The sequence below is a fragment of the Lycium barbarum genome, chromosome 8 (genome assembly GCF_019175385.1).
Source record: "Lycium barbarum isolate Lr01 chromosome 8, ASM1917538v2, whole genome shotgun sequence".
In the NCBI taxonomy this organism is placed as follows: Eukaryota; Viridiplantae; Streptophyta; class Magnoliopsida; order Solanales; family Solanaceae; genus Lycium; species Lycium barbarum.
The window spans coordinates 90,688,811-90,711,967 of NC_083344.1; the positions used below are offsets into that span (position 1 = coordinate 90,688,811).

Below are 23,157 nucleotides of genomic sequence, written 5' to 3' on the forward strand. Positions count from 1 at the left end.
TGAGTTAATTAGCAATTAGTTGTTGGATTTTGATCACCTAGTGCTTAATTTGATATTTTACCCCCGAGCTTCCCGTTTTGACCTTGTGGGTCCCGTTTTTCAAATTCTAAGGTTGGTTTTGACCTAATTTGAATGATAGCAATATAGGTATCGATCTTCATGATTTCTAACTTGGATTTCGAATATGCCTAGACTTTCTTGATCTTGAGGCTCAGCGGAAGGGGAAAGCTAAGGAGTGATTGTCGGTGTTTTGTTGTTCGGTCATCCAGGTAGGTTATGACTTACCCTTGGAGAGACTTTGTGTAGCGAAGCATATATTTATATTATAGTGTCGGAGTAATCATGTAAACCTTCGGGTATGAAGTTGGGTTGGATATCGTCCTAGGTTGGGCCCTATTGTGTGATTGGGGCTAGCCACCCCGTTATGTTGTGACTTGATTGTATATTGTGTTGGCTTGATGCCACGTATTGTTAGTAGATACTGGAATCTGTTGTTCTATCTTGGTTGTGATATTGTAGTATATTACGGGTTGATGTTGATATGAGGATGGAGTTCTATATGACTTGTGTAGTCTTTCAAGACATTGTTGGCGTACCCACTGTTGGTACTTGTGACACTGATTTGTTGTTGGCGTACCCATTGTTGGTACTTGTGATATTGAGCATGATTATTGATGTTGATACATGCATTGCACGCACTCTCATTCATCATGATATATTGTTGAGACACTATCGGTACTTGATGAAACACTGTGATAAGCTGGGCTCGGTTTTAAAATAAGAGTGACATGAGAGTTCGATATCCGATGTTAGTTTCGGAATCATGTATTGAGTGAGTGCATGGACTCCGCGGGTCCCCCAGGGTAGTGCCGGTGAGAACCCTCCGTTGGCAAAGATCCGGGACGAGTGGCACTTAGACTTCACGAGTCACCTTGGGTTGTGCTACTGAGATGTCGATATTTTCGTCCGGAGTACATGTGTACACAACATTTCCATGGCATTGCGTTTCATCCATACATTATTGCACTGCATTTCATCACGGCTTACATTGAGATGATTTGGTGTTGTACTTGTGATGTTGCATTCGGATTTGATATATTGAGGCTTGGCACCTTTGGGATTAGATGCTCTACTTAGGCGATGACGTGTACTTGGCTTCAATTATGTTTGACTTATACTTGTTGGGTTATCTGCCTATCTTGCTTTATTGTCTGAATTATGTTAGTTATGCTTAGTCGGCCTATGATACCTACTAGTACCGTTGTTTGTACTGACCTATGCTTGTTGCATTCTTTTATGGATGCAGAGTATTAGACAGGTTTCACTTTTTCCCCTCGTAGCTGATTGGCAAGGCTGCTGTAGAGTCATTCCAAGGTGAGCACTATGACGGCCGCTGCCCGGATGTTCTCTCCTTTACTTACTTGTCTTACTCTTATTTTGAGACAGTTATATTATGAGACTTTATCATCTTTCAGACTTGTAGTATGTAGTTAGTGCTCTTGTATGACCAGATCAGATCTATGGGGTTGTATTTAGTATTTCCACACTTTATCTTATGTGGATCATTTGAGACTTATTGTATATTTATTTCTTCTGCCTTTACTTGAATTGGTTATGTTGGGATAAGGGTTCGCCTATCACGGAGGGAATGATAGGTGCCCGCACGGCCTAGTACAATGGGTTGTGACAAGTTGGTATCAGAGCCCTAGGTTACTCGGTCTATAATACAAGAGCGTGTCTAGTAGAGCCTTGTGGATCGGTACGATGAGCTCCGTACTTATCTACGGGAGGCTATAAAACATTTAGGAAACTTCTAATTCTCTCATTCTCTCATGCGACTTCATTCAAATTGGTATCTAGTCATTCCAATTGATATCTAGACCTTCTTATCTTGATCATCCTCGGAAGATGAAAATATGTCCTTTAATTTTCACGCGAATGGTCGATCTATGACGTGTCGCGGTATGGTACGAGATGTGTTATTTTGATTCGAACGCGTGATCCAATTTAGTCACTAGTTATGGCCTGAGGTTTCGTTTGTGTGGAGTTGCGATTAAACACGGTTGCTATGTGGAGTAGCGATTAGACTTGGTTGTTGTGTGGATTCGCGATTAGACTCATTTATTGTGAGAGTTCGTGAGAAATGGGAAGATAGTTCAGAGGGTTACAGGGTCTCCATGTTTTAGCATTGGGTTACTCAAAAGTGACAAGTGCAATTATGGCTTAACAATAATAGGTTGCTCGATGATATGGTCGGTTTGACTTCAGCTTCGTCGGGGCTTTATGATGGTGTGCGTGACACTGGTGAACCAATGGCTGGTCGACGAGTCAATAATGGTAGAGAATTAGATTTCGGTATGTGAGGAAAAGTGTAAGTTCGATGATGACATTGATTGTGGGCAAACGTATCACGATCGGGGGTAATAAAGAAAAGAAGTTGACAATAAGGACATAATGGAAGACTTTGGTGGAAAGCGCGAAGCGAAGTGAGACTTCATAGAATATCTTGGACAAGAGTACTTTTCGAGAGATTGGGGAGGGAAAAATTGGTATCTGGCATGATTGTCAGCATAAGGTTATGACTGGTGCGAAAGACTATTCTTGATATAAGTTAGTTAATGTTAAAGGACTACTCGGTTATTAAGTGAATGATATGGGCAAAGCATTTGATCGGTAAGTTTGATTGGGTTGTAGGCTTTGAGAAGTTAGTAAACGACTGATGGAAATGACTTCAAATATGGGTGTATGCAATGAGTTAATAGCTTGAGGAGTTACTGGTTGTTCAATTAGATGAGATGGGTAGCACTGATTTTGTTTTATGGTTGTTCGGGCTTAAATGGATGGTTAGTTTAGAGGATCGAGTGGATTTGAGAGTTTGTTTGTTTGATAGTAATAAAAGTGATTTGGAATGAAATACGAGATTTAAAGTATTACAATGGGACATCTTGCTATCGGGTTCAGGGAATTAAGGGTCGTAAGACTTGAGGTGAGGTAATATGGGTACTTGAGCCATGTTGGATTGCGGGAACATTATATCATGATGTACAGGAAGGGGTGTGACCGATGAGGTTGATGGGTGTCTATGAGGTTGAGGGCAGAAAGCAAATCATTGAAACAAGAGTTAGTGAGGTGAGAGCTTTGTTGCGATAGTATAATGCAGAGTGGGCTGGAGAGTTTATGGATGAGTTGTTATGTTCGGTTATGTCATAGGCTAATAGAGATTAGTGGTGGACTGAGTATGGGAACCTTGTATTCATTGTGTTATTGGCTAGATCCCTCTACTAGTGTGTTATTACTCGGCTTGGGTGATTAAATTAAAAGGGATAGTCATGCAAGTGGTTAGAGGTTTTCAGATTCGATAATTGAGGTAAGAGGCGATTCTTCGAGGACTAATAATGTTAATGATTTGAGTAAGGGATTATTAAACATGGGTACTTGAAATGATAGAATAGACGATGATGAGTTAACTGAGTTAAGTTCGGTATACATCTCGGAAATTGGGTATGGCAATTCGGGCAAGGATGTTTCAATGAGATACATGAGGAAATCAGTGAGACAGGTTGTGTAATACGCTGGATTTAGAGAGTGTTCAACTTAGAGTGGTAATTGTTAAGGAAACTATAACGAATAGAAATGTGGCCTACTATTACCTTCAGATTGTTGACATCTAATTTTTGACCTCCCATAATTTATTTTAATTATCCAGAGCAATGGCTATCATAGGGTGCAATTTTTTGCAATACTTGTTGATCATGAATGAAGCCCATAGAGAAGGCTTTGTTCTTAGGTTCCACTATAACTTGCAGAACAAAGCATTTGACATGTCAAAAACTGATCTACAACCAAGGCCACTCTCTTCCTTTGGTAGACAAGCAGCCTCCCATATGATCCAATGTTTGCACCTTGTATCACTTTTATAATTCCAGAAAAATCTACCCAAAAGCCTGTGTATGTGTCTGATCACTCCAATTGGTGGGCTCATAGCAGAAAGAATATGCAATGGCATACTCTGCAGGACATTTGAAATCAATACAGCCCTTCCACCATAGGACAACATCTTCCCATGCCAAGATTGTATTCTTCTGCCAATTTTCTTGATTATGTCATCATACTATGCAATCTTGTTTCTTCCATAGTATATTGGGTAACCAAGATAAGTAAAAGGAAAGGATCCCTTTCTGATCTTAGTAATTCCCATTATTCTTTTGACCATAGTTTGAGAAACTTTATGATGAACATAGAAAGCACTCTTATTCAAGTTGACTAACTGTCCAGACACTTCCTCATACTGCTGAATTTTCTTCATCATAAGCTTAACTGACTCTTTCTCTGTAGACAAGAATAATATGGTGTCATCAACATATGAGAGATGATTAATAGGAGGACTCCACTTAGGCATGCCAAATGGTTTGAATTTGTCCTTTTCTAAGAAGGCATTTAGGCTTCTAGAGAGAACTTCTGCTGATATAATGAACAAAGTAGGAGATAGTGGATCTCCTTGTTTAACTCCTCTTGAAGAGGTGAAGAAACCATGTGTTTGTACATTTATGAGCACCGAGTACCAATTACTTGAAATCAGCCTAAACACCATGTCAATAATAATTTCACTGAAGCCAAACTTCCTGAGTACCTTAGTAAAAAACAATCAAGAAACTCCGTCATATGCTTTCATCATATCCAATTTAACTACTTTTTATTAGCTTTCTAAAAAAAACAAATATGACAATCTAGATTTAAATGGATTTTATTATCTCTTATATATTTTATAATGGGCATCTTTCAAAAACGGGGGCTATTTGTTTAATCCATGCGTACCCGCCCACCCATATATATACATGATATACATGTATATGCATATATATATATATATATATATATATATATATATATATATATATATATAGATTGAAATTGGGCCCCCCTTTTAATTCCTTTTCATTTCAGCCGAGCCCTTTCAGCCGAGCCCAGCCCAATGAAGGGCCAGACCTAGCCCACCATCTCTCTATACACACATGCGCAGAACCAAACAAGACCCTAAGGGTCTCATTTGTTCAAGATAGCGGGGAGAAGGGAAAACCCTAGCCTCCCTTCAATTCCTTTCTCTCTCTTACGCCTCCTTTGCCAGAAATGGAAAATTTTTGCGAGCCCTCCATGCTTGTAAGGACTTGGCGTGGCTGAGAATGGCAAGTGCATTTATTGCTCTGCCATTTCTCAACCAAACCCACCGCATTTCCACCCCAAACAAGGTAGTGTCTCTTTTCTTCCTTTACTTTTCTGCATACTGTGGTCAAAGAGTACAGATCTCTTAATGGGATTTGTCTCGACTCGTTTGAAATACTCAAACCCTATTGGTTCATGAATAACTATTTGGATCGAGTTGTGAGAGTAAGATCAGACCCTTCGAATGTTGCTTGCTCTACTTTTTTAGCCGTTGATACGTTGAATTGAGGGATTTGTCCCAAAGTTTACAATAGTCCCACATCAAACAGAGATTAGGTTTTTTAAGAATTGGGGGTTCTATATAAAGAACCTCATATCTACGAAAAAAGGAGAGGCTTTTTGAGAGATTCGAGCATTTGAACGCTTTCATTTGCAGAGATAAAGGTTGAATACCTTGGGTTTTGGCTTTGTTTGCTTGAAACCTTTAATTTTTAACCTAGTTTAAGAATTTTAAAAAGGCTATTTGTTGTGGTTGTGTGGTTTTCTGTGCGATTCTGAGCATTTTGGGGAATATTTGAGGTCTCCAAGTTCGAATTTCGACTAAAGGCTGCACAAGAAGGAGGTAATTTTCCTTTTCACTTTCTTTCTATTTCTGTTTCTGCTTGTTTGTTTAGTTAAACTTGTCTTGCTTTTGTTTAATACAATGTAGTCTATGTGTGTGATTAGTCTAATTAATTAGATTTGTATATATGCTTAGTTTGATTTTGGTAGAAAAGATTATGTGAATTGAAAAATGTTGGTTAGATGAATATTAATACTGTTTTCAATAAAGGAGTTTGCTTAACACACTTAGATAATCTAGCTTAACTAAAATATGCACTATGAGCCCGTTTGGATTGACTTATAAGCTGTTTTCAGCTTTTTTGAGTGTTTGGCTGACCAGCTTAAAGTCATTTTGTGGTTAAAATAAGCTCAAAAAAATAATTGGGCCCATTTGACTAAGCTTATCTAAAGCAGCTTATAAGTTGATTATAAGCCAAAAAAAAAAAGTTAGATTACCCCAACTTATTTTTTTAGCTTATAAGCTGCAAACAGCTTATAGGCATAAGCCCATCCAAACAGGCTCTATATTGACTTTGACTTTAATAACATGATCAATCTTAACCAAACATGCTTCATTTGTTAGCCTAATTTAACCTGTTTATAATAAAGAATAGGGTTCTATAGTTTAAAGTCTTGATATGATGAAGAAAAGGGTGCGTATGCACTGTTAAAATCAAAATAGCCACCTCTGTCTTGACTTAGTTAAGTATCTGATCTGTGTGGCCAAATATGCCTTTCTTCTAGTCATTTCATGCCTAAATTTATTCATGTCTAAATCTGTGCTGTGTTGCTTAAATAAGGTGTGTGTTATTGCTCTGTTGGGAGCTGGTTAGATGAATGTTAGATATTGTTGACTTGAGTAATATATATTGTCACCTGCTTGGGAAGATGGTTAGATGGTTATTAGATATTATCAGGTTAACATGATTAATAATATTAAGTTTTTAGCTTGGCTGTGTTTACTATAACTTGCCTAAGTTAGTTCTTGGGCGGTTTGGCTTAATGATCTCATATCTGATGGGCAGTGTTGCAATAATACTAAGTGTGGGAAGTTGTTTTGTTTGATCCTATTGAATTAGACCATGTCCAAACTTGATATTTCTTTCTTATATCAACCCTTTGCTGAATCTGATACCTTGAGATGTCATGTTAATTTTATTTGAGCTAGATCACTGTGAGGAACAACTTGTTTAAATCTTGGCACTTTGTCTGAAAATAGGAGTTTTCTGCCTAGTTGATAGTAGTGTTTGTTTATTGCTTTTCTTTGCTCTGAAACTGCTTGCACACTACTCTTAGTGAATTTCAAAATCAAATAATACATAAATCTTTGAGGTTTTGTTTAGACTAGAATTGCACTTTTAAATATTAAATTGACCTGTCTGTGGTAACTAAGATCTTTACATGCTCTTTGGAAAATATGAGGCTTATGCCATCAACCTGATTAAATGCCATCCCCGATACTTAGTCGATTTCTTGTCCTATCTTGGCTTGCCTTGTACATATGTGCATTATGAGTCTACTTTTATTTTTGCCATCTCAAAACTTGTACAAATCCTAATCCTTATCCTTTTCTTTCCTTGCTAGCATGAAATACTTGGGCTTGGGCGATCCACTTGCATAAACCCATTGCACCTTCAGCCCAATGATTCATTCTTGATCGAGTCCGCAAAAAATAAAATAGAAAGGGAAGCTAAATTATTTGAAGGCCCAACTATGGGTAAAATAGTCTATTGGTGGGCTTGGTAGGCCCACCAGCCTGAGTTCCTTCCTTTGTTTTATTATTATGATCTATTCATGTATATATATTTGTAAAAACTCAAAATAATTGGAACCCTTGTGTGTGCTAGGAACTTAGGAAGGACGCTTAGTATTTTTAGGGAAGTTGCCAAAACTCTTTTCAACTCGGGTAATGATCAATTTTTGCATAAAACCGAAGCTTGTCTTGATTTGTTTTGAGTTCTCCAATTAGTTAAAGACACGGTCAGTTATGAAAAGAGAAGTGGAATTTTGTTTAATTTTAAAAATGGGGTAACGTTCAAATGAATTCCTGAGCTATCATTAGCGATTTTTTTTAAAAAAGGAGGACAAATTGTTTAATATATTTTTTTGGAATTGACACTGTTTGGAAATAATCTTTACAAAGACTCAAAGGGTCATTTTTATTTGGGTTTGATTTGCTGTAGAACATAAGGAATTTGCAAAAATGGGAAATAGGTTGAATTTAGCAAAAATTTGGTTGTGACTGATTTAGGATTAGAGGCCCCGAACAGAACGGACTGAAGCAACAAATAAATATATATTTGGACCAAGGCTGAGGTATGATGGACTTTGGGTTTAGAATAGGGTTTGACCTTCTGGGCTTCAAACAAAATGATGAAATGAGGACTTAAGTGTTTTCCCCTTTATATATATATATATATTTATAAATATAGGAGAACACTTCATATTTTTTTATAAAGTAAAAATTCGTAAGAACTAAACTCATTTTATTAGGACTAGAATAGTAGAGATTTTATTTGGGAGAAATTCCAGATGTATCCTAGTCCGATAATGAAGTGAGTTGCACACTTGCTTGGATTTTTTTTAAAACCAAAACCCCCTTTTACAAGGAGAATTTTTGCCAATTTTTTTTGAAACCATGTTATGATATTTAAAAGAATGACATTATTTTTGTGGAAAATTAAAACACTCTTTGCAAATAAATACATTAATCACACATTGAAGCTCGCAGGTCAATCGTATTCTATGGATCCTTAATACTAGGGTGCTTAAAATCTTTCATAGGCGATCACTAGAACCCTTACCTCGAACTCTGGTCCAAAGTATTTTTTCTCTTATTTTGAATTTTTTTTTAACTCGGTTTTTCCTAATTTCCCTTAATAAATTAGGTGGCGACTTTAAAAAAACACTAAATCGAATTAGAGTACCAACAACCTCGTAGTAACTTTTATGCCTTACCCGCGTAAAAGCGAACTGTAACATAGATGTGATTGGGTCAGCGTACTAGACTTATGATTATGTCATAGCCTACTGAGTGGGTTCGAGTAATGGTCAGATGATGGCGATATAAGTGAACGGATAGAGATTGAGGAGTGGAAGAGTCAAGAAAAGGTATAGTTGATCGAGACTCGACAAGAATGCGGACACCTTGGGATCACTTGAGTCCATTTAGATTGTGGCATCATCGTCTTACATATTCAGATGGGATGTGATAATTGCATGAGTTTAAGGAAGGAAGTCTATTGATGGACTAAGTGAAATGAGGAAAATTCCGTAGGATTCGCAATCGATAGCTAGTGATAAGCATATTCAGGGAATCAACATGTTGAATTTGTAAGAAGTGGCGTGGTGGTACACCGTTGGAAAAGTTTGTAACTTTCTACAGTGAATGAGTCAGTGTACTTTAAGAGAAAGATTGTGGAATACCCAAGATTGTGGAATACTTATTATATGATGCTGGAGTATATTTTTGAGGTGAGTCCCTATTCGTGGTAATATAGTATGATTGCAAGTAATATTGACGGGACAGTTTGGATAAGAGCTTTTGGTTATTAAGGACTTGGGGGTAATAGCGTGAGATTTTGAGCTGCAGTGTAAGATTGGATACTTTTGGAGGATTTATGAGCATATCGAGGGGATACTGTATGAGGCTTCAGGTTTTGCGACGAAAAGTTCAGGGTTGTATCGAATTTGCGTGTCGGTAAAGGTTGAGAAACATGAAGTTTGAAATTGTGAGGTATAGCTCTTCGGTACTAAGTTGATAACTGGGATAGGACTCAACTTGTGGAGTCGAAAGTGATAAACAGGATTTGTTATGCGTGATATAACTGTGATTGTTTTTGAAATTCGGAGTCAGTTCTAACGACTAATTAGTGATATTCAAGAGTTGTGCATTCATTCAGGGTCAGCACGGTTCGAGTTAAGCATTAATGGTCTATGGTTATATTTCCAGGAAGATATTTAAAGATTCGATGCGTTTCGGCTCAGATTCGAGGTATGACAGATTTACCGAGTTTTGTTAGGGTTTCCTAGTGGAATTGATATTTTTTTAGAACAGTTACTTGGTGTCACGACCCAACCCCGTGGGCTGTGACTAGTGCCCGAGCTGGACACTCGTATGTACCTGTTAACTATAATCATCCACAACTAGCATAATATAGAATTATCAATACCAAGGCAAGACGTCGTCTCAAAACTGTCGCATTATTTAGATGTATCACAACAACCTGTCTCCTGGGGAGGTACAACTTTCAACAGACATTATAGTACATAAGCCGACAAGGCTTTCATAATATATAAGGGAACATCCCCGCTATAAACGAGCCGACAAGGCTATCATATCACATTACTTCTCAAAACATATATATATATATCTACGCAAGCCGACAAGGCTGCCACTACGAATGGGAACGTCCCAAAACATAAGCCATATAGACACAACTGAACAACATCGATACACAACCCACACATATGTCTACAGACCTCTAAGAGTAACAACAGTATCATATGACGGGATAGGGCCCCGCCGTACCCCTGGATAAAATACATATACACCACAAGAGATTCTGTACCAAAATCTAGGCTCCGGAACAAGGGAGCTCTCCAAGATAGCTGAATAGGACTCCTAAGCTGGCGGGTTACCAACGTGAGCATCTGTACCTGCGGGCATGAACGCAGCCCCCCGAAGAAAGGGGGTCAGTACGAAATATGTACTGAGCATGTAAAGCATTAATACAATAAACGGGATCATACTGAAGTGAGGAGTACAGAAAACCAATACAATAACCAGAAAACCACAAGACTTACCTTTGAATCATAAATCATGGTGTCAATATCAGACTTAACTCGTTATGAAACTTAATGTCACCATTAGAGAATCATCCTGTTCATATGCATATGTATAACGTGTCCCGGCCCTCTAGTGAGGGACTCGGTAAATAAAATCATATCATCATCATGTATATATATATAACGTGTCCCGGCCCTTTAGTGAGGGACTCGGTGAATAAGATCATCATGTACCATCCTGGCCGCCATCCCCATATCATCATATCATCATATACATATATATAACGTGTCCCGGCCCTCTAGTGAGGGACTCAGTGAATAATGCAGTGGATCTGTGCACGAAAACATGTCCTGGCCCGGGACTCAGTGAAAGATGTATTGAGGCATGCACGAGCAGAGTAGTGAGAAACCATATGCAAATTAAATCATATCTGAGACTCAATAGAATAGTCAAAACGGATCATCATTTGAAAACCAAGACAATAGTCATATCAAATACCTTTCGAATGTCGCTGTGGATTATATAAAAATAGAACCTCAAGGATTATATACACGTATCAAGACATAATAAAATAGTTTCTGGAAATCAAGAACATTAGCCATCCTAGTGGCTCTTTGAATATCATTATGAACTATATTAAATAACGTTCCAGGGATCATAGACAGGTATCAAATCAATACGAGACAGGTTATGAAAGTTAAGGACATTAGTCATTATAGAGCCTTTAGGAATAGAGACTTATACATACGATTATACTATACAACATATAGAAAGCTCGAGGGCAGTGGCTTAACTACTTTAAAAGCTCTAACATCAAGAAGTGAATAAGAATCATGAATCATATTCAGAACTTATGAATGGAATTACCCCAAAGCTCATGTCATTCATCACTTACGTCTAGGACATGCCAAAAGAAAGAAGGGACAGTTTTACATACCTTTGTCGGTTATTTTAAACTTAACGTCGGCTTCCCGAATTCGCGAATCTGTATTCAAAATGTATATATATATAATTCAGTCCCAACTATACTTTTCCTACCTCAGATTTGATTAATAAATGACTTAACAAAATTCGGGCAGCATCTCCTCTATATAATTCACCCCATCCGAACTCCAAACCAATCCCAAATCACAACAACACCAACTACAGCCAATCCCACGATATTCCAGTACACCAAACAATTCATAACAACCACCAAACAATCTACATGATAAAAATAACAATTTATCCGATTTCCCGCAATTAATTTCGTAGTTCCTGTCTCACAATTTAACTATGACCTGGACGAATTTAAATATATCTAGTAGAGGAGAATTCTTACCTTATATTCCAAGAAATGATCTTCTTCCACTTTACTCCCCTTCGAAGAAAGCCCGAATTCAATAACACAATAACGGAACAATGAGGTGGAAGTATTGAGCAAAAAGCCATACGTTGTGCCTTGAGAAATATTCACATGTTTCATCCTTGAAATGAAGAAAACACTTTGTTTTCTAACAAGGGCTCACGTTGCTGCCTCATCAATCTTTGTTGTATATGAAAAATTTTCAAGAAATGAAATGTAGTGCCTCACGTAATGAGATAGCTGTGTCTATGCAATTGTTTCTCCAATTCATTCTCAAAGATTAGGATAGAATTATAATTCTCATCACCTTTACACATGTCACTTAGTAGTTAATCCTTTTTAAAAAGTCATCACTTAGTATTGCCACCTCAACTTGTAATATGTATGGCCAGCCCCTTATTTCCGTGGTTACACGTGGAAGATAAAATAACACTTGTCCATATCATCTTAATTAATATCATAATTAATTTCTTTATCTCAATTTACTTAAATAATAGTTATTTTTAACATACTTCGTATACCCATTAACACGACCATGTGATATAACACTAGTTCATAACCTCATTTGCCACACATAAAATATTATTTTCGATCATCGTCGTCACACTTTTTCGTCTTAAATAATTTTGGGACTTCATTCCTTGTATACACCGAGCTCTTGATTTTCATCCTTGGATGTGATTGAATTCTCCCGGCTCGGGTAAATTTGCTCATGTTGGACGATTAATTTTTTCTAGTCCAAAAATACGGGATATACACTTGGATAGAATAATGGATTGCAATGAGCCTAGTACAGATTTAACCGGGAACTGTTGTGAGAGAGGTCCTTATAGGGATCAGTTGAGTTCTGACATAATTTTCTCGGCGATATATTCAGTGGTGTGGTTCCTATATTGTGATTTGAAGGTTTAAGAAGACTTGGAACTAGCCAAGTTGGCTGTCAGTAAGGTCAGTTTTGATGGAATTGCGTAGAGAACTCAGGTGCATCAAGGATTCATTTCTGGAAAGATTTCATGGAAATCGTGAGTGTTACGATGGGGTGTTACGGTCCGTAACACACGTTACGGCCCGGAACACTGAATGTCGGGCAATCAGTTCACAGATGCACAGCTTAGCCAAATTTTCCCGTTTAAGCACGAAGCCAAGATTTTCAACCTTATGCTCCTTGGGGTATGGTGTGAAAAACCAGTTGATCCCCTCACATACCTCGGGTTACTCAGACTTCACCCGGTTTTACCAAAGTTTTCTTTGAAACCTTTTATCGAACAGTTGATGGGTAAACCAATTTAATAGTTTCACGAATGAACCTTTCAATCGGGATGCCCTCCGACTCAGTGGGAGACAATGTCTTTGTGCCCACGAGTCTCTCAAACAGCAATCATACCAAACCCAACCCCCCACTATTGTTAAATCTCGCACAATTATTCAATGGGATTCAAAATCATTCAAACTCACAACATGGCATATTATACGAATTGAATCATGGAAGATCATACCAATCCTATAGATAGATGAAAGACGAGAGAGTGTCAACACATTATCATACCTGATCGTTGGCGATGCTTGGATGAAACTCAAGATTAAAGAAAAATAGCGATGGATTTGAAAAGAAAAACAACAACTAATGTAAAAGAATTATGGAGAGATGGTGGGGGGGGGGGGGGGATGAAGAGAGGATGAAGGGAGTTATGACGGAGAGGGGAGTTAAAAATAGGTTAAGCGCCGGTTGAATTTGAAAGTGTAACCGGCGGGTGATGTATTTAAACATGCCCAACCGTTATGCTTGGAGTTACGGACCGTAACATGAAATACGAGACGTAACTCGTGTTACGGTTAACCAAACGACCCCGTTTTCAGTTTTCATTAATGACATGGCATTACAGCCGATGGATCGTAACTTGTGTTACGGTCCGTATTATCTGACGTAACAGGTGCAATTTTTCCAGTGATTGCCCAAATTTTCGTCAAGGTTACGCTCATGTGTTACGGTCCGTAACTCGATCGACGGTCCGTAACTCAGACCGTAACACTTTTCCCTCATCCTTCAGTGATTTTTGCATTTTTCTTGTCTCTTGTTACGCTCCATTATACGAACCGTAACATGAGTTACGGGCCGTAACGTGGAGCGTCCTTTCCTTGCAAACTGAGCATTTACTTTCTTTTGGCTTCTTCAGTCCTCAGAATCCTACAACATCAGCAAGCATCAAAAACATAAAAGGAAACAAAGGAAATACAAAATCTAAAGTACTTATAAAGCAGTAAATATGGGTTGCCTCCCACACAGCGCTTGGTTTAACGTCACGGCTCGACGTGATACCTCAATTTCCAGTTCAGGAACCGTATTTCAAACGATACCTATCAACCATTTTACCATCATCAATGCACCAATGGTAGTGCTTTACTCTTTGTGCATTCACTTTAAAAGTCCGAGTTCCATCCTCGGTTTTCACCTCAATGACACTTCCATTTGGGGAAACACTTGCGATTTCAAACGGACCTGACCATCGAGACTTTAACTTGCCCGGAAAGAACTTTAGGCGCGAATTGTACAACAAGACCAAGTCCTTCGGCTGAAAATCCATTTTGAGGATCTTCGAGTCATGATAGTATTTCATCTTTTCCTTGTACAGTGTTGCACTTTCATAGGCATTGTACCTAAATTCATCCATCTCGTTGATTTGAAACAACCTCAGCTTTTTGCTTCATGCTAATCCATGTTCAGCTTTTTCAATGCCCAAAGGGCCTTATGCTCAAGCTCAATAGGCAAATGACATGCCTTCCCAAATACCAACTTATTCGGTGAAGTCCCAATAGGCGTTTGGAACGCCGTGCGATATGCCCATAGAGCATCATCTAACTTTCTGGACTAGTCAATGTGATTCACATTGACCGTCTTTTCCAAGATGCTTTTTATCTCTCTGTTGGAGACTTCAACCTGACCACTCGTCTGAGGATGATATGGAGTGGCAACCCTGTTGATGCACGCCATATTTTTCAAGAAGATCAACAAATGGTTTGTTGCAGAAATGAGAACCACCATCACTAATAATAGCTCTAGGAGTGTCAAATCTAGTAAAGATGTTCTTTTTTAGAAAGGCATTGACTCGCCTACCATCATTGTTAGGCAAGGCCACTGCCTCCACCCACTTGGAGACATAATACACCGCAACAAGAATATATTTCAGGTCGTATGAGCTCACGAAGGGCCCCATAAAATCAATGCCCCACACATCAAAGAGCTCCACCTCAAGTACAAAGTTCATCGGTGTTTCATGCTTCCGACCTATTGTGCCCTGGCGTTGGCATTTATCGCAAGAACGTGCCAACATATTCGCATCACGATAGATGGCTGGCCAATAGTAGCCACACTCTAGCACCTTGGCTGCAGTTCTATTTCCACTGTGATGCCCACCAACCGGAGAATCATGACAAGCCCTCAAAATATCCATCACCTCAGATTCAACCACACATCTTGTGATCATATTGTCTACACAAGTCCTGAATAAGTAAGGCTCATCCCAATAATACTGTCGGCAATCTCTCAAGAATTTCTTCTTTTGATATGCCTTCAAATCTTTAGGAACAATGCCAGTTACCAAATAATTGGCAATATCGGCATACCATGGTGCCACATTATTAGAGATTGCCAAGACTCTTTCATCCGGAAAAGTGTCATCAATATCCAGCACATCCATCGGTCTCCCTGGTGCTTCAAGTCTGGAGAGATGGTCAGCTACTTGATTTTCTGACCCTTTTCGATCTTTGACTTCAAAGTCAAATTCTTGTAGCAACAACATCCATCTTATCAACCGAGGCTTAGCATCCATTTTAGCCATCAAGTAGCGCAGGGAAACATGGTCAGTGTGAACCACTACCTTGGCACCCAATAAATAAGCCCGGAACTTTTCAAAGGCATAAACAATAGCAGGTAGTTCCTGCTCCGTTACTGTACAGTTCAGTTGAGCTCCATTCAGTGTTTTGCTGGCATAATAAATTGGGTGCAAGATTTTGTTGAGCCGCTGACCAAGCACAGCGCCAATTGCAAGACCACTGGCATCACACATTAATTCAAAGGGCAGCAACCAATCCAGGGACACAACAATAGGGGCTGAGGTCAATTTTAACTTCAACTCATCGAAAGCCTTGATGCACTTCTCATCAAAATTGAATTTGGACTCCTTTTCCAAGAGCTTGCACGTTTGCAATTTGGAGAAGTCTTTGATAAATCTTCTATAGAATCTGGCGTGCCCCAAGAAACTCTGAACCCCTTTTACTGAGATGGGTTGAGGGAGTTTTGAAATCACATCGATTTTGGCTTGGTCAACCTCAATCCCTCTTTCGGAAATTTTATGGCCAAGGACAATTCCTTCCTTTACCATAAAATGACACTTTTCCCAGTTGAGAACGAGGTTTGTCTCCTCACACCTTTGTAGCACCCGATCAAGATGGTCTAAACATTCATCGAATGAATCTCCCACCACAGAGAAGTCATTCAAGAATACTTCAAGATAGTTTTCAACCATGTCAGAGAATATGGACATCATGCATCGTTGGAAAGTAGCTGGGGCATTGCAAAGACCAAATGGCATCCGGCTGAAAGCGAATGTTCCATAGGGACAAGTGAAAGCAGTCTTTTCTTGGTCTTGCAATGCAATGTTGATTTGATTGTAACCTGAGTACCCATCCAAGAAATAATAATAAGACCTTCCAGCTAGCCGATCAAGCATTTGATCAATAAAAGGCATCGGGAAATGATCCTTGCAAGATGCAATGTTCAGCCCTGTAGTCCATACACACTCTCCAACCGGTGACAGTTCTTGTCGGAATCAACTCATTTTTAGAATTAGGGACAACAGTGATTCCCCCTTTCTTTGACACATACTGGACTGGACTTACCCATGGACTGTTGGCAATCGGGTAAACCACCCCAGCATCTAGCCACTTAATAATCTCTTTCTTCACTACCCCTTGCATCAATGGATTCAATCTTCTCTGATGCTCACACTTGGTGAACTTTCCTCCTCCAACTGAATTCGGTGCTCACAAATTCCGGAGGGAATCCCCCAGATGTCTACAATAGTCCAACCCAAAGCTCTCAAATGTTTCCTCAAAACTGCAATGAGTCTATGAGTTTGGCCCTCATTCAGAAGTGATGACACAATAACTGGGAGGGTGGCATTTGCTCCAAGAAACTCATACCTAAGATGGGATGGAAGTTGCTTGAGCTCCAACTTCGGTGGCTCAATAATTGACGGTTTTGCTGGAGGAGTTGTTCATTTCTCTTAATCAAGAGACAATTTCTTGGGCTCATAGGAGTAAGACCCCAGACCGGTGAGTGAATTCACCGTCTCAATATATCCCTCCATTTCTTCTGCATCAAAATTTACCAAAATGGCCGATAATGCTTCACCAAAGCATTCTTCCTCCATCTTGAATTCTACCGCTTCATCCACCACATCAACAGAATTGATGACTGAAATACTCTGATAAAGACTAGGCAATTTCATACCCTTACTGGCGTGCAAAGTCACCTCCTCAACGTTCACCCGGAACTTGATTTCATTCTTCTCTGAATCCATAAGAGCCCTCCCTGTAGCAAGGAAAGGTCTCCCTAGAATAATAGGAATTTCTTGATCAATAGCATAGTCAAGAATCACGAAATCTGCCGGCAGTAGGAATTCCCCAATTTGAACAAGCACATCATCAACTACCCCGACTGGCCTTTTTATCGATCTGTCAACCGTCTGCAACCTCATGGTAGTTGGCCTTGGTATACCTAATATGGATCTCTTGAAAATCTCAAGGGGCATAAGATTGATGCTAGCTCCGTTATCACACAATGCCTTGGCAAAATCCTGCTGCCCTATGGTGCATGGAATGGTGAATGCTCCAGGATCTCCCCTTTTTTGCACTTTGGTCTTGGAAATAATAGCAATAACACGATGAGTGATACCCACAGTATCGTGTTTCAATGGCTTCTTCTTCTTTGTTAAGAGATCCTTCAAATACTTAGCAAACCAAGGCATTTCTTGGACAGCGTCCATAAAAGGAATGTTCATCGTCAATTGCTTGAGTTGATCATAAAATCGCAAGCACTTGTCATCTTCTATTTTCCTCACTAGCCTTTGAGGAAAAGACGATGAAGATTTGAACATTTGGCTCAAAGGGTGTAGAGCGCCAGAAAGTTTTGCCTTCCCCTTTTCATGTTTTTCTCCTTGTGCCTTGAGATTATCAAGATTTTGCTCCTCTTCAACTATAATAGGAACTTCCTCCTCTGTTTTTTCCTCCACAATAACATCAGATACATCAGGTTGCGCTTCTTCTTCAACAATTGGCTCGAGATCAATCACCTTTTTATCAGCACCTTGAAGTATTTTTCCACTTCGGGTGCTAATAGCAGCTACTTGCTCCACAGAGTTTACCCCACTACCTTTCGAATTTGGAACTGTATAACTTGGTAGTTGTCTACGTTGAGGAGTATGCACTTCTCTGGAAAGGTGTCACGACCCGTCTATGGGGCCGCGACGAGCGCCCAGTGCTAGCCCACCCGGGCTCCCCTTGGCTTACACTTATACTTACATCTAGGTGAGCCACATAATTAAACATACATTTCTATTCATCATTCATGCTAGTCCCATCGGACGACAATGCTTTCATATCATGGTTGGCATCTATACCACGTTAATGTACATGAGCCGTCAAGGCTATCAAAATAATACACAAAATATAGGCCGACAAGGCCGGACACATCTAACCATATTCACATGTCTACGAGCCCCTAAGAAGAGTATAACATAGCACATAAGCGGGACAGGACCCCGCTACGCCCATAATTATATACGCAAAAGAATAAGTACCCAAAAGCTATGGCTCCAAATGAAATGGAGCTCTTCTATGTAGTCTCTGAGAATATAGCTATGGATCGATCCTGTCTCCCTGTGCACCTACGGGCATGACGCAGCGTCCACAAATAAAAGGACGTCAGTACGAAGAATGTACTGAGTATGTAAAGCATGATCAATATCAATATAGAAGCATAATGAACAACATGAGAAATAGCACAAGATGGGAGGTGGTAATATCATCGTCATAGGCACATACTTGCCTTATATAGGATCTTTCCATTTCTAATGCGTATTTGTGTGCTTATATCCAAATCGTATCTGTTCCATATTAGTACTCGTATTCGTATACATACCCTTATTCACATTCATATCGTATCCATATCATATACGTAATCACATCATATACATAATCATATCATATACATAGCATACCCGACCATGCAGGATCGATGTTTCATACATACTTGGCCAACCAAGGCTCAAGGTTACTCATACCTGGCCCTACCAAGGCTTCAAGGTTATCCGTACCATCTGCAGAGGTGTGGACGCGTTACGTAATCATATACATACTTATTTACATATTCTACCCGGCCTCATAAGCTCGAGGTCCCATAATAATCATACATAGATACACATACTTAATTACTCATAAGCATCTTTACTATTATCGCCATCCATCACATTTACCTTAATAGGCCTACTCGTCATACGAGGAACTTAGTACAATCGTAGCATATCGAGAATCATAAGCTTAGTAGCTTCGAAGATAGAAGCATTTGGAGAATATCATAAGCTCGTAGAAGATTTAGATGATTGGCCAAAGAACCATGCCTTATGAAAGAAGGGTTAGCCTTACATACCTTTTCCGTTCAACTATTCTACACTTGCGCGTTCTCCTTCAATGCTAGCATTTCTTCCTTCATTAAAGTCATACTATCATTAGAATCGATAGCTAGCATATATGACTAAAGCTAGAGAAAATTAGACAACATCCCCTCTATTCATACGTCATTGCTCTATAGCGTATATCAACTCTCACACGTCAATAATACATTCACAATACCATAACAATAGTCATTATTCATCCACATTATTCACATTTCTCAACTTGCTTTCAATTACCCATATCCATGGCTATAACACATGACTATGTCCATTCACGTACATTGCTCATTTCTTGTTCTCAACATCATTTATAACATATTTACATTACAATACATCAAGACTCATAACTCAATTCAAACTATTTCTCAAAATGGCACTATTCCACATTCATGACCCATTTTGCCATACCTCTCTACAATCCAAGTATTTCAACTCTTAAATACCTTAAACAACATAGAAATATCATAATTCTTACCTTAGATGTCGTAGGAACAAGCCTTGGTTGATAATACTCCACTTAAGCAAAACCCTAGTTTATCTCCAATGAGATTTCTTGACTTGTATGATCCTTAATGGGTTTTCCTTATACTTGATTCACTTAGTTTATGTTGTTGATCACCAAATATCCTTGAATTCTTGTGGAATTTATGTAGAGAGATGTTTTAGAGAGAAGGGGTGTCATGTAGAAGTGAAATGAAATGAAATAATAAACTTGGTCCCCTTTTTAATAACCCAAAATTTGATCTGAAATGAACAGTCGTCGAAAGTGCATAGTGGTCGTAAACGCAGTTTATGGTCCGTATTTCGTGGTCGTATTTAAGCATAACAGAACCAGAAAGGTATGCTGGAGTCATGGTGATTTACGATCACGGTTTACGGGCCGTATTTTGATTTACGGTCCGTATTCCAAGTCGTATTTAACCATTTGATCATTTGGCAGAAAGTTAAAGTTTTGGAAGTTGAAATATGACATGGCAGTTTACGGGCCGTATACCACTTTACGGTCCGTATTTCATTTTACGTTCAACTGGCCAAAGTGCAAATCTGCAACTTTCCACATTTTTTGAATTTATAGTTAGTCATCATGGAGCATAACCTATCTCTTATTGCAATAGCCTTTGGAATCTTACTTAGGGTCATCAATGTCATTTCATACTCGTGGAAATATCGTATACTCGTACTGCTCACTAGTGCATTCACTTGCGTACCAACGAAAAATTTTCTGAGGTGTAACATTCTTCCCCCCTTAAGAACATTCGTCCTCGAATGTGAAAGTCTTCGGGGATTCTACAGAAATTTCGCCAGAGTCTCCCCTATAACATGGCACTACCATCCTGTCACAATAACCCATAATACCAATGCCTCACAGGGCCACAACATAATAGCAATAGAATTTGGCCACACACGACCCAAAAGCATAAAAGGAAAACATACATACCTTATAATCTTGACGTCTCATCTTGGATCTCTTCCAAGGGCTGAAATAAATGTGGGTATTTGGATCGCTTATTTTCTTCCGCTTCCCATGTCATTTCCTCTCGTTTACTGCTTCTCTATAAAACCTTAACTGAGGCCACCTCTTTTTTTTAAGCCTCCGTACTTGCCTATCTAGAATGGCAATGGGCACTTCTTCATAAGTCAACTTTTCTATCACTTGCACATCGCTTATTGGCACGATTTTAGTAGGATCTCCAATACATTTTTGAAGCATTGAGACATGGAAAACTGGATGGACTGACTCCAAATCCGGAGGTAAATCTAACTCATAGGCCACCTTGCCTATCTTTCGTACAATCTCATAAGGTCCAATATATCGGGGACTAAGCTTCCCCTTTTTGCCGAATCTCATTACGCCCTTCATTGGTGACACTTTCAAGAATACCCAATCTTTAACTTGAAACTCTATGTCTCTTCGACGATTATCCGCATAGGACTTTTGACGACTTTGGGCTGCTAACAACCGATCTTGTATGAGATTGACTTTCTCTATGGCTTGCTGGACCAAGTCTGGCCCTATCAATTTAGCATATCCCATTTCAAACCACCCAATTGGGGATCTACACTTTCGTCCATATAAAGCTTCATACGGTGCCATTTGAATGCTAGAATGATAACTGTTATTGTATGCAAATTCAATGAGTGGAAAATGGTCATCCCAATTTTTTCCAAAATCTAGCATACATGCCTGCAACATATCTTCAAGAGTCGGAATGGTACGCTCGGCTTGTCCATCGGTCTGCGGGTGAAATGCCGTACTAAGGCTCACTTGGGTCCCTAGACCCTCTTGGAAAGACTTCCAAAAATTGGTTGTAAACTGAGTCCCTCTATCGGAGATAATAGATACTGGAACACCATGGAGTCTTACTATCTCGTTAAGATAAAGCTTTGCATAATCTTCTGCCACACACGTCGTTCTGACTGGTAAGAAATGAGCTGACTTGGTGAGTCTATCCACAATCACCCATATAGAGTCATACTTGCGTCGAGAATGGGGTAAGCCTGTAATGAAGTCCATGTTAATCACTTCCCACTTCCAAGTTGGAATTTCTATGGCCTGCAACAATCCACCCGACTTTTAGTGCTCAATTTTCACTTGTTGACGGTTGGGACATTGAGCTACGAATTCCGCTATATCTTTCTTTATCCCATTCTATTAATATACAGACTTAAGATCATGATACATCTTCGTCGCACCGGGGTGAATAGAGTAACGGGAACAATGAGCTTCTCTCAATATTTGGTGGCGTAGACCTGCCACATTGGGAACACACAATCTGCCTCGGCATTGGAGAACTCCGTCTCCTGAAATATCAAATGATGACTCCTTTTTGTGAGGGAGTATATCTCTGTAATGCATTAGTATGGGATCTTCATATTGTCGCTCTTTCACTTCTGCTACTAGCGACGAGACTGCTGAATTCTGGATAGTAGCTCCCTGGCTACCTGAGTCCACTACTCGAAGTCCTAGACTAGCTAGCTGCTGGAGCTCACGAGCCATTTCTCTCTTCTATGGTCGTACATCACACAAAATTCCCATAGATCTGCGGCTAAGAGCATCAGTTACACCATTTGCCTTTCCGGGGTGATACAAGATATCAACATCATAATCTTTTAGCAATTCCAACCATCGTCGTTGCCGTAAATTCAGCTCTTTCTGCTTGAAGATATACTGTAGACTCTTATGATCTGTATAAATATCCACATGGACACCATATAAATAATGTCTCCATATTTTTAACGCGTGAACCACTGCGGCTAATTCTAAATCATGGGTTGGATAATTCTGCTCATGTTTTCATAATTTCCTTGATGCATACGCAATCACTTTACCATGTTGCATCAATACACAGCCTAGCCTAACACCTAAAGCATCGCAATAAACAACATATCCTTCCAATCCCTCTGGAAGTGTCAAGACTGGGGCGGAAGTCAATCTACTTTTCAACTCTTGGAAGCTACGTTCACAAGCATCTGTCCATTGAAAGTTTGTTGATCTCTGGGTCAACTTTGTGAGTGGTGCAGAAATAGAA

General features: G+C 39.3%; 1 long non-coding RNA gene across 1 annotated transcript; it reads left to right on the top strand.

Annotated features, from left to right (window-relative positions):
- The first annotated feature begins 5,042 nt into the window (after positions 1-5,042).
- On the top strand, positions 5,043-7,693 carry LOC132605138 (uncharacterized). The gene is made up of 2 exons (XR_009569055.1): positions 5,043-5,246; positions 7,348-7,693. It is a non-coding gene; the product is annotated as an uncharacterized LOC132605138 (long non-coding RNA).
- Positions 7,694-23,157: the final 15,464 nt, after the last annotated feature.